The 13,366-nt window shown below is 43.9% G+C and overlaps 1 pseudogene; it reads left to right on the forward strand.

Moving 5' to 3' along the window:
• Positions 1-10,623: 10,623 nt before the first annotated feature.
• Positions 10,624-10,981, forward strand: LOC125108387 (MICOS complex subunit MIC13-like; annotated as a pseudogene).
• Positions 10,982-13,366: the final 2,385 nt, after the last annotated feature.

A 13,366-nucleotide genomic window follows, 5' to 3' on the forward strand; every position in this document is an offset into this window, starting at 1 on the left:
GACTGAGTCACTCAGGTGCCCCAGAAATAAAGCATTTGTAGACATATTCAGTGCATATTAGATGGTCAGAATGGTGTCAATTTACTCCAGGACAGACAAACTAGAGGAAGAGGGGCAGCAACAGAAGTTACTAATTCAGATTTTGATAATTCATTATCAAGTTCTGATATCCATCTGTTCACTGCACATGTTAAGCAGGTGAGTTAAATGGGGATGTAATAGAAATCACCACACTTAATTTTCTTTGATGATGACACGAAGAGTCCCAGAATTCTTAAAAACATAGCATTGCTTTTGGTTTACTATTTTTTTTTTTTAAGGAGGGGACAGTCCCAATAGTGCTTACTTTGGGTCAGGAAGCCAATTTGAGGATTCTGCTTTTACTGAATTTATTATTCATTCATGCTGTAATTCAGGAACTGGGGCAAATTACCAGGGGTTGGAATGATAGAAACTTTGCGCCCATCAGGAAGTGGATTTGGACTCAAACTTCATTTATCACTGGATCCCCCTAGATAAGGCTCTGCTGTGTGTGTGTGTGTGTGTGTGTGTGTGTGTGTGTGTGTGTGTAGAGAAACAGTGATGTTCTGGGTCACTGGGGTTTAGGACAAATTCAAAGCCATGTCCAATAATTTATGAAAGTATAGATGTATCCCTTTCTCTAGTATACAATTATCTTGGTAAATGTATGCAGGTACTTTTGGTGAAGGGGTAGAGGAAGATTTTCAGGTAGGTTCTTATGATGGCCTTCCTCCAAGTTTCTCCCTTTCATTTACTGAATTGAGAGTATAGATGTTGAAAGATAGGCCATGACTCTCTAGTGATGATTTAAGTTAGATATGATTACTTAAGTGTAGGTTTATTTTCAGTTATACAGGTCAAGTACATTCTTCATAGGCTGCCCATCTAGTTCACTTTTAGAAACATCATGATCAGGGCGCCTGGGTGGCTCAGTGGGCTAAGCCTCTGCCTTCAGCTCAGGTCATGATCTCAGGGTCCTGGGATCGAGCTCCGCATTGTGCTCTCTGCTTGGCAGGGAGCCTGCTTCCCGCTCTCTCTCTGCTTGCCTGTCTGCCTGCTTGTGATCTCTCTTTCCCTCTGTTGAATTAAAAAAAAAAAGAAAGAAAGAAACATCATGATCAATTAGCCATTACCAAAATATCCCTGCAAGTAAAATTATTCTATTTTTTTTTAAGATTTTATTTATTTGACAGACAGAGATCACAAGTAGGCAGAGAGGCAGACAGATAGAGAGAGAGGGGGAAGCAGGCTCCCCGCAGAGCACAGAGCCCGATGTGGGGCTCGATCCCAGGACACTGGGACCATGACCTGAGCCGAAGGCAGAGGCTTTAACCCACTGAGCCACCCAGGTGCCCCTATTCTATTTTTTTTTTAAGTAAGCTCTATACTTAACACTTGAACTCAGGACCTCAAGATCAAGAGTCCCATGCTCCACCAACTAAGCCAGCCAGGTGCCCCTCATTCTGCTATTATAATAACCACATCCCCTCTGTTTCTGGAAGTTAAATCCTACTATGTCATGTCTGCACTTCTGGGTGTCCACCAACCCTACTGCAATCAGGGAATTATTTTATTTTATTTTAAAAAATTCATTAATTTTAAAGATTTTATTTGTTTGAGAGAGAGAGTGTGTGAGAGAGGGAGCATAAGCAGTGGAGAAGGGGAGAGGGAGAAGCAGACTCTCCACTGAGCAGGGAGCCTGATGTAAGTAAGGATAGATCCCAGGACCCTGAGATCAAGACCTGAGCTGAAGGCAGACACTTAACTGGCTGAGCCACCAGGCACCCAGACAACTATTTTAAATAGCAATATCTCCTACCTTCATCTCTGGAGTACAGAAGAAATTCAGTGAAGTACTCTTCAAGATCCTGGTTCTCTCTTCATTAATGTTTTCCTCAATGCCTTAGAAAAGGGAGTGTTCTCCAGGCTTAGTTTGGGTATATGTTAGATGTTGTATGTGAGAAAACCATTCCAGCATTCTTATCGCTCTGAACCTCTGGAGTCACACATTTCAGCTTCCTTCAGCAATAGGCCATAGTACGATCCAGATTTCAGTCAACTAACCAAGTTAGTAATTGCCTCAGGCTAAGAAAGACGAATCCAGAATCTCTGGTTTAGTGTATCCAGGCCAATAATTTGGTCCATAAAATTATGTCTCTGGTGGAATACCCAGTATAGTCTCCAGATTTTTGTCAGTATTAGTTTTAGCAAAATCTTACAATTCTTGTGGTATGTGAATCTTTCCCTTCCATGTTTGACTTTAAATTGGGCCCCAGGGACATGGTTGATCTGGAGCTAGTTTTAAGTGAGGTGGAAATGAAAGGTCACAGGTGTAGGGCAGGAGGAGAGCCAGAAGTCCTGTATGAGACAGCTGTCTGAGATGAGGTCAGTATAAAGTCTTCAAGCAGGGGCCAGACCAGCATCTTCCACTATAGAAGAGGGACGGCTTTTTTCAGTAAGGAAGATGCAGTGAGGTTCTAGGGTACTCAGAATCATCTAGATCTTCCCAAATTCTCTCCTTCCAATTTTTGTGGCTCCTTCTTTCCCAAATAATCTCCTGACTTTCATATGAGCTATGTAGTGAGGGTATGTGAGTTCAGCCTACAGTGAAATTCAGTCACTGGCTCAATCTGGCTCTGCATTTGCTTTTTGGCCATGCCAGTCCTGTGACTATGAGATAAAAAATTATTTTAGAGGACTCCCGAAACTTTAATGATGTCTTGGTCTGAGAATTTAAATTCTTTAAAGCCTGTCTTTCCTTTTAGAAGCTCACCGATGGCAACAGAGGGAGCTTTCTCAACCCATGCCTCTTTTATTCCTTAGCACCACATAATGATGTCTATAGGGAAGCAATCAAAAGGGAAAGCAAAAGTTTGGCTTCGGTAGATACTTTATTCCAAATGACAAAAGGTAATCATTTAAGTTGCTGTTTTCCTACCTTACGTATCACGGGTTGCTAGTGTCCCGTCACTTAATAATTCCCCAAAACTTCAAATCTGGCTAGGTCAGAGAGCAAATCTAAGCTTCATGTCCTTGAAGTCTGCTGTTTGCAATCACTTACAGTTCAGTTTTTGTGTTAGCCAGAGTTCCTTAGATGTGGTCAATGAATTTATTCTGGTTACTTTAAGCAGAAAGGAATTTGCTAAGGGACAAAGAGCTTAAAGAACTGTTACAAAGGTTAAAGAAACCCATTCTAGGTAATCTTCCAGGAATAACCCCAGTGTGTACTTCCACATTCCAAAATAACCTTCCAAGGGAGCTATAGCATCTGCTATGATCAGGAAGCCACCAAAGTGCTGGTTCCAGTTCATGCTAAAAATATGAATAGAAATATGCCCTGGCTCTTTCCTGTATAAACTTTAGTTCCCCTTCCTACACTGTTGGTGGAAATGCAAGCTGGTGCAGCCACTCTGGAAAACTATATGGAGGTTCCTCAGAAAGTTGAAAATAGAGCTACCCTACAACCCAGCAATTACACTACTGTGTATTTATCCCAAAGATACAAGTACAGTGCTCTGAAGGGGCACGTGTACCCCAATGTTTATAGCAGCAATGTCCACGATAGCCAAACTATGGAAAGAGCCCTGAAGTCCATCAACAGAAAAATGGATAAAGAAGATGTGGTATATACATATATAGTGAAATACTAGTCAGCCATAAAAAAATGTTATCTTTCCATTGGCAAAGATGCAGATGGACCTACAGGGTTTTATGCTAAGCGAAATAAGTCAATTAGAGAAAGATAATTATCATACGATCTCACTGATATAAGGAATTTGAGAAATAAGACAGAGGATCCTAAGGGAAGGGAGGGAAAAATGAAACAAGACGATACCAGAGAGGAAGATAAACCATAAGAGACTCTTAATCTCAGGAAACAAACTGAAGGTTGCTGGAGAGGAGGGGAGTGGGAGGGATGGGGTAGCTGGGTGAAGGACCTTGGGTAGGGAATGTGCAACGGTGAGCGCTGTGAATTGTGTAAGGACTGATGAATCACAGACCCGTACCCCTGAAACAAATAATACATTATATGTTAATTTTAAAAAACCCACAAACTTAGTTCCCCATCAGTCCAACATGGGTGCATCTGATTGGCAGAGTCTCAAGCCCCCTAGACACCCTAGCACAAGGAGGACTGGGAAGTACAATCTTTATTTATTTCCTTTACTTTATTGTTGAGAAGGCAGGATCTAGAGTGGGGGAACTATCAAAACGTTAAAAAGTGTTCAAGACATTTCTGGACATCTGGTAAGGAGGCTGGAGAATTGGAAAAGGGAGAGCAATAGACGTCTACTTCTTGGGTTGGGTGGTAAGTCCATGAGTATCCATTATTTCTAGTACTATAATGAATGCATGCATGTATTAGTTTAGGTTCTCCAGGGAAATCTAAGGAATTGGTTCATGGGACTATGTAGAGTGAGAGGTCCCAAGATCTGTGGTTGGGAAGCGAGAGACCCAGGAGAGTCAACGATATATTTCCAGTATGAGTTTGAAGGCAGAAGACTGATGCCCCAGATCAAAGAAAAAGCAGGCAGAGAATAGAATTCTTTCTTAGAAGCCTTTTACTCCACTCAGGCCTTCAAGTGGCCCCACCCATAAGGGGGAGGCCATCTGCTTTCCTCAGTCTACCGATTTCAAATGCTAATCTCACCTAGGAGTACCCTCACACACCCAGAAATACTGCTTAACCCTCGTGCCCCCAGTCAACTTGACACATCAAACTGAACTACCACAATATATGTTACCTGCTTTTTATGTAATATACCAAATATTATGTTTTTGGTGTAAGATACAAAAACGAGTTTTTGGTCAAGTACAACTGATATCCACCACAGAAATGCAACCCTTTTAGTTGAGATTTTGATTGGGTTCAAGTGCAAATGACTATGGAAGGAGTAGTTCTTTAAGCAGCTGTCTTTTGGATCTTGGTTTGAAGGAGAATGAGTAGGTTGTTGAATGGAGTTTTGGAGAGAGAGAACTTAATTCAGCTGTTTGAGAAGAGGAGGGATTGAGAACACCTTAGAAATAAAGGAGGAGGGGCACCTAGGGGCGATGGGTGGCTCAGTTGGTTAAGCGCGTGCCTTGGGCTTGGGTCATGATCCGAGGGTCCTGGGATTAAGCGCCACATGGTCTAGTTTCCTGCCCAGAGGGGACACTTCTCCACACCCACCCCCGCCTCTCCGCCTACTTTTGCTTGTTTCTTGCTCTCTCTCTGGTCAAGTAAATAAGTAAAAAAATCTTAAAAAAAAAAATTGGGGGCTCTTGGGTGGCTCTGTCGGTAAGCTGCTGCCTTCTGCTCAGGTCATAATTCAAGGTCTTGGATTGGCCCCTCATCTGCTCCCTGGTCAGCAGGGGGTCTGCTTATTCCTCGCCTTTTGCTTCCCCTCTGCTTGTGTGCTCGCTTTGTCAAATAAACCAATAAAATCCTTAAAAAAAAAAAAAAAAAGGAAGAATGGGGGTTTACATCTCTAGGACAGATTTCTGCTACTTTCAATTTTGGTTGGAACTGTTCAGACTCCTAGCACTTGCCTGAGACCTTTTTCTTTTTCATTTATTCACCTTAAGGGATATTGGAATGTTCAGGTGCCTAAGATTATTGCTAATTTGTTGTTATCTATGCCTATGCCTCTGTTATCATTTTTTAGTACACGTGCAAGACTCTGAATTAAAACTCACCCTTCCAGCCTCTCTTTCCAGTTCCCCGGGGTGTTAGCTCACACAGTGTGAAAGCATAGGTTGGTTGTATTCTCCATTACCTGCTGCTATTTATATCAGTCCTGGATTGGAGGAGCCAAGGAGCAGAAATTGCACACGGGAACTTTCTTCAAACCACCAGTTTATGAATAATGCATAATTCTCTGTGACTCATCAAAAGCAGTGGGTAAACAAAACCCAAACAGTTGGCCACCTCCTCAGCAATCTACCAGACAGTGGTCCCACCCCTTACAAACTGTGAACGGCAATATCTGAAGGTAGCAATGGGACTCAGCCGTGCTAGCTTATCTTTAGTATCACCCATCTGTTTACTGGCACAGTTAAGTCAGAAGGAACAGAGCACAACAAGACAAAAAGGGATCCCAACTCCAAAGGTAGCTGGAGTCGCAGGATATTCCCAGGACCGTTCCCTACTGCACCCCACCTACGTACTTTTCCCTTGATCTTTTTCCAATAAATTGCAAGCAACACCAGCTTTGTGGTCAGACAGTCTTGGGTTCAAATTCTGCCTCTGCTACGTATAAGCTATATGTCCTTGGGCAGGTTTCTTAGCTTCTTTTATCTCAGGTTCTCCTCCTCCTTCCTCTTTGGTCTCCGCTAAGAAGGGACGGCAGCAATCCTTAACTCTAGACACTCAGGGCTCCCGATTATAAGCACCAGCAGCTGACTCAGCTGATTAAGCAGGACGGATATCGGGTGGCTCACAGGGCAGTTGAGAGGGAGGGAAGCAGGCTTGAAGCTAAGGCTTCTGGGGTCAAGGCCTGAAAGTGCTTCAGGGCTGACCCAATAAGGAAGCTGCTGAGCCTTCTTCCCTCAGAGCACAGGTCAGCGGCCAGGAGCTCAGCTCTGCTGGAACTCTGCCAGCACTGATATTTCTGGGCCAGGAATCCACCCGGACCCCAGAACTGGATGCCTTGGCCGCCACCCTTATCAGCAGATGGGTCCCAGGCATCACCTCCTTCCTCTGGTTCATCATTTCCTATTAGACTGTTGCCTGGGCACATGTTAATGGCAGATCTTAGGCTCTATGCCTGTGTTCTAGCTGCTAAGGTCTTCAGGAGAGCAAATTTTCCGACTTGACCTTAGGGAGGCAGAACTCATAAGGCAGGGAACTGTCCAAACATAGCAAAATGCATAAAAGTTGTGAGGCAACTGGAAAAGATGACCTACATTATCTCTCAAGGAGTTGTGAAGATTGAGTATGTTAAGTGTCTGGTCTGCCTCGGGAGTTTAATGTGGTTTTTTTTTTTTTTTTTTTTCCCCCCTTGGTTTCCTATTCTTTCTTTATCGGAAATATCCATTGGCTCACTGGCTTAACTCCCAGGTTGGGTTCTACCAAGGCAGGATTTGTAAGGTAAAGTGCAATGGAGCCTTTGACTTGGGGTGGGCTCTCTACTTCCTAGTGCTCCTCCCTGGATGGCCCTGACCTCCGGAATCCTAACCCTTACCTGTCCTGACCCATGGGAGCTGCTCACTCCTTCCTGTTACATTTGACCTTTTGATTCTATTTTTTGCTCATGACCACAGCAACCCATTGACACTCTCCACCCCACCTCCCATTTTGTGCTAATCTCTTGGCCTCTTGGCTCATAGATTTTTAGTTGGTAACAAATCCTGCTACCAACCGGATTCTTCCCTTGCCCTGACTTCTGGACCATTTGCATAGCATTCTCATATTTTGTATAATCATTGAAGGAGACTTTCTACAAAAAACTTGTATCTATCTTTTGAATGGTTCTTTTCGATTTATATGAAACAATTTTCCTATCTCTAATGAACAAGAAGTGAAGGAAGTCTGAAGTGGGGATGGAAAAGGACAAAAGGAACAGTTACAGAATGGTTTCCCTGTCACTCACCCCAGTCTCATACTCTTCCTTAGAAGTAATTCATTAGTACTTTGTATACAGAGGGGGAAAGAAAACCAAAACAACTTGTTCCAAGACGTAAGCTAGTGTCTTTCTTACTGATAAACGTCCCCAAACCCTCTTAAGCCAGACTCTGCTTTCTCTTTCACACCACAGCACTTGCAAATTTGCCAAACTTCTTTCCAACTGAAACAAAGGGCAGCATTCTCAATAGTATCAGCCTGGCATCTGGCTGCTGGGACCCTGGTGGCCAAGAGAAAGCCTCGAGGAGCTGGGGAGGGAGCACTGTGATCCTGTTCTGCCGTCATGGCTTAGGGAGCCAGAAATTATTTGTCCACAATTATTTATTCAAATTGTCCTGGTATCTTACAACTTCATTTGACAGTCTGGGAAATGTTCTGCTCAATTTGCTGGAAATGTCCTCAGAAGTCCTTAGGCTTATTAAGACTCCTGGGATATGATCTAGAGAAGTATGCTCAAGCAGATATGAAAGATGATTATTATTCAGTGTTTCTATAGTACAGTGACTGACCCTCCAGATAAAAGCAATGGGAGCCAGGCACTATTTTACATCATAGATCTCCTATGGTGAGCCAAGAATTCCATCAGAGAATGTCGTGAAGACTTAGGAGATTTTTCTTGCTTGATGGCATACCTCAAAATAGGTATTATTAGAGACAGGACTGAGGACATCAGATCAAAAATGCTAACATATCTTTAAGAAAAGTATCTCTGAGTGTGGCCTCATCCATTCACAATGGTGGGAGAACTGGACCTAGATTCAGACCACCTGGAATCTCAGTCCTGCTACTTTTAGAAGAGCATTTTAGATGAGACATTGTTTCCACTATTATAGAACTGCTTCGTCCTACCAAGGTGAAGGACAGACCTGGATGGCTCAGTCGGTTGGGTGTCTGACTCTCGGTTTTGGCTCAGGTCATGATGTCGGGGTTGTGGGATTGGCCCTGGGTCAGGTTCCAGCTCTTTGTGGAGTCTGCCTCTCTCCCTTTCCCTCTCCCTTTGCCCCTCCCCCAACATGAATAGTTTTTTTTTTCTCTCTCTCTAAGAGGATGGACAGATCTTTAAAAAAAATAAAGTGAAGGACATAAAGTGCAAAGTACAAGAATCCCTTTCTAGCTCCTAAATTAACTAAGATTCATTAGCGTGTGGCAGTAAAGGCCCTGAAAAATAGGAGAGAGAGAGAGAGAGAGAGAGATGAAACTCCAAAAAAAAGAACGTGGTTCCAGAAAGGTCTAGAGAATAATAGCATGGAAGTTACAGTTATAGATGGGGTGCCCAGATTGTGGTAGCCTGTTGACCATGGAGCAGAAAGAGGTAACTGGCCTAGCCAAAACCATGTCAGGGTGTTTAAGAAGAAATGAAAGGTGTCTTTCAGGAAGATTCCATCTCTATTAAATTTTGTTTACTACACATTGCCCTAATTAGGCAGTAGGAAGAATACTAGTGACAGATCTGGAAAGTATGCTATTGATGGGGGTGGGAATGAACAACAGATGTATTTATAGCTAGTTGATATTATGCTGAAGGTATCTATGGCACAGCCCTGTTGAGGAAGGAGATCCCAGACTTGCTGCCAAGTTTCATCATTGGGCATATGGACCTTGTGCTTTCAGGTTCAATGATCTTGGTCCAGCTGCAGGAATAACTTATGCATGAATTAGCAACAGAAACCGGTAAAGCTATTGGCTGAGGACCAGGTGTATGGTAACCTCTCTCCCCCTTGATACATGTCTGGTGTTTGTAGGTTAGTCAGGTTAATTTGGGCAAGTCTGTCGCTGGACTCCTAAACTCCCACTTTCAGAGTCTTAAGGCACCTGTTCCAGTCACCTTGCTCTGGGTCTGTTTCTCATGACCAGTTCCAAGTACAGTCTAAGATTGCTCAGAACCTTAAAGCTGTGTTGGGAGTATAAGCAATATATCTCTGTTACTATGTTGTCATAGCATAGAATGGAAGAACAGAAATGAGCTTTTCAACTCACCAAGTCCAGGAGAAGGGTCCGGTCCAGAGAGGGGCTGTGATTTACCCAAGATCATCTGAAAGAGTGTCTGGCAGAAGTGGGAACTTTCCAAAAAGGAATTAGAAATGAACAGTGGGCATGTTTATTACCTTTTACCATCAGGTGGAGTTTGTGCACTAAATTATTATTACTAAAAAGGGAAAAAATTTCTTCCATATGTTTCAAGGTTTAACTCACTGAGCAAAGACCATATTGCCAATATGCAATTTTAAGGAAGTTGGGGCAGAAAGGCACTTATTTTACTAGTTTAATGAAGCACTAGATTTCGGGAATTACCATTCTGTTGGGAGGGACAGTGATAGATGTTTACGCATAGCAAAGTCTTGGGCCCTCAAATACGGCTTTGTGGTTCCTGACTGTCCTTCTGGTTGCCTGTGACACACAGTATAAGAATCCTTCAATTATTCTGAAAGTAGCTGGCTAGCGGCTGTAGTTTTTTCTTCTGTCCTTCCATTTCTCTCTCTCACAGGGTGTTACCTCTCCATGTCGGAAATGTTCTTTTCCATTAGGGTCCCCCATTCCATGCAGCCCTTAGAGGTGTAGACCCAGGTCGTGTTTCTTTGCCCTGGAATAGGGGTGCGTCTGAGAGGGAGTTCCAGCCTCACTCCCAAGTCCTCAGCTAGGATGGGGGCATGAGGGAAAATGAACCAGGGCTAGCCTGTACCTGTTTGTGGCTTTTATTAGCTAACCTTTGGCTATCTTCCTTTAGATAAAAGGAAAAAAAAAAGATGTGGTTCATCTTTACTTTTTGATTTTTCTTTTCTCACTAAGGATCCATTTTGAGACACCGTCCTTTTCACCAAGAAGATATAATTCTCTGGCAAACCAGACTTCCCATTGTTGACAAGGGGCCAGACCCTTCCTTTCTCCCTTCCTCATAGGTCTTCCTCTCCTAGGCCAGTCACCTTCACATGGAGAACTTGGTTCTCAGGAGACATTCTCCTGGGCGAGTCAAGTGTCCTTGCCCACAGTGCTGAGTGACCATGGTGCCCTGAGTTTGGTCAGTGATGAAGTTCCTCATCATAGGCAGTGTGGCTAGGGGTGCTATCTACCTGGTATATGATCAAGAGTTGCTGGGACCAAGTGACAAGAGCCAGGTTGTCCTTCAGAAGGCTGAGGAGGTAGTCACTCCAGGTGTGTACTACCAGTTCAGCCAGTACGTGTGTGAGCAGACTGGTCCAATGATACCTTAGCTCCCAGCCCCTCCGAAGTTTAACTCCTGTCTGTGACACCTGGAATTCAGGCATTATTTCAGTGATGTCGGTTCCATTGGTGGCTCCCTCTAAGGGCTGCAAAACCTCCAAGGAGGGCTGGGAACACCCGAGGGAGCGAACTGAGTAATCTATCAGAGGAGGCCGCCTGCCCCAGTCAGGAACAGGGGTAGGGGTGCCATAGACCTGGAGACTCCAAACTGGGACTGGAACCCCACTCCAAGGGCATCTCCTGGCTTTGCCAGAGCAATAAAGGACTTTGGAGGTTCCCCCCCCCCCAAAAAAAAAGGAAAGAAAAAAGAGAAGAAAGAAAAGAAAAAAAAAATACTTTCTGAGGGTCTGCCTTAAGTAAGCTGAAAAACTGTTGAGTTTACCTGGGACTGTCCAGGTTTTCAAACTTAAAGTCCTATGATTCAGGAAACCCTCCATTTTGGGAAAACTCAGACAACTGGTCACCCTAACCCAAGGTGGAGCATGGTCTGGGAGCTCTGTAAACTGGCCATTAGCTTCTCAGGTGCTCAGCAAGGCTGAGAGGTTTCAGATCCTTACAGAGGAAAGCATGGCATGGTGGAAAAGCTTTTCATTAGGACTACGGACCTTGGGTTCTGGTCCCAGTTTGACTGCAAAAGAGGTAGAGCTCTAGGACAGATCACTGAATATCAGTCTCCTCCTTTGAAGAGTAGAAACATCAGATTTGATGTTCTTTGACGTTTTGCAACCCAGATTCTGCAATTCTATTTCTAAAGGAGTGTGATGAACCAATTCCCACGAATTCGTATTCCCAGATAGGAGACAATAGGTAAGAAGGTTTTGTTGACACTTGCTGATGACGCTAACATTTATGAAGGCCTTATTCAGTGCCAGACACAGCCATTATTTTACTTCATCCTCACAACTTAAAAAAAAAAAAAAAGAAGATTTTATTTGTTTATTTTAGAGAGAAAGAGTGGACAGGAAGAGGGGCAGAGGGAGCGGGAGAGAGAATCTCGAACAGACATGGCACTGAGCTTGGAGCCCGACATGGGGCTTGATGTAGGGCTCAATCTCCTGACTCTGAGGTCATGACCTGAGCCAAAACCAAGAGTCAGAGGCTCAGCTGCCTGAGCCACCCAGGCGCCCCAAGGTAGATGCTTTTTTAACTTTCATTTACAGATGAGAGGCTCAGGCCTAGACAGAGTATGTCACATGCTTCAAATCACACAGAAAGCTATGGGTCAAAGATCAGAACCTAGGAGGTCCTGTTCCCAAGCCCAGATTTGAACTGTTGCTCTCACTGGCTAGGGATGAGTCAAGGGTTGAAATGAACAGGATAATTGTTTCCCCTCAAAGGACTGGAAAAAGGAAACAGTGGCTATTTGGAAAGAGATCTTCCCATTCGGGGCTGCTAAAGGTTATGATCCCCCAAAACAGAGCCTAATTTGAGAAATTAGTTTTCTTAGCTTCTAGCCAGGCCCCTCCCTGCTCTTTAAGACTAAACAAAGGGTGTAAAACCAGTTGAGAATTAGAGCATTCCTCCACCCCCACTCCTCCTTTCCTGAGGCTTTAGGATAGTTCTACTCCCTACAGGCTCTGTGAAGCATTTTGAGGGCTGTTAGAAAGACTCGGAGGGTCACTGTCAACTGCTCGCGCTGTCTCTTACTGTTGGTCTGGAAAATGATTCCATTTAGATCAGGCTTGCCTAAAACTGTGTGTATTGGGCGGTGGTGGGGGGGTGTTGAGGGGGCCGTGAGGAATGTAGGAAGATTCTTACTAGGCTCGCTTCTTCCCTTTCTCTAGAAAGGATGATTTGAAATACAAACAAAATAAGTCTGTGGGGTCACATTCACAGGAGCTGGCTGAGTTTCACTTAATTAAACTACTGTGATTGCTTTATTCATACATTTCACTTGCCCCATGCCCTTCCTCTCTGATTCCTTATGAAGGCAATGCTATTTCATTGGTGGGGGTGTGGTGGGGATTAAATTCTGTTAGTCTTTAAGACCAACACTAATTAACAACAATTTATTTTACTGTGTTTATCTATGCGAAAGTATGCAGAAGTAAATTTATATTCTCAGAATGTGACTGCTTTGGACTGAAAAAATGCCATTAAAGGGAATTAACAATTCCTCGGAACTCACCATCCTCTGTTCTAAAGTCCCCAGTGAGCAGTGAAGCCCCAGGGCTGAGGGCAGGAAAGGAAAACAAGGGCCAGAAGCTATGGCCAACTAAGCTGCCAGCCACCAGCACGATCATCCGAAAACCCAGCTCTGGCCCACTTTCTCTCCTGCTGCAAAACCTGGGGCAGTTCTCCTGCCTGCTGGGTCAAGGTGAACTCCAATCTGGCTCCATCTCTCTCCAGCCGGTCCCCCTGCACTTACACTGCATGCCCAGGCTCCAGTCCTAGTCGCCCCCATCATTCTTACCACAGTAAGGACTTTTTTCTTTCTTTTTTTTTTTTTTTTAAAGATTTTATTTATTTATTTGACAGAGAGAAATCACAAGTAGGCAGAGAGTCAGGCAGAGAGAAAGGAGG

Source organism: Lutra lutra, chromosome 9, assembly GCF_902655055.1.
Source record: "Lutra lutra chromosome 9, mLutLut1.2, whole genome shotgun sequence".
NCBI classification, from domain to species: domain Eukaryota; kingdom Metazoa; phylum Chordata; class Mammalia; order Carnivora; family Mustelidae; genus Lutra; species Lutra lutra.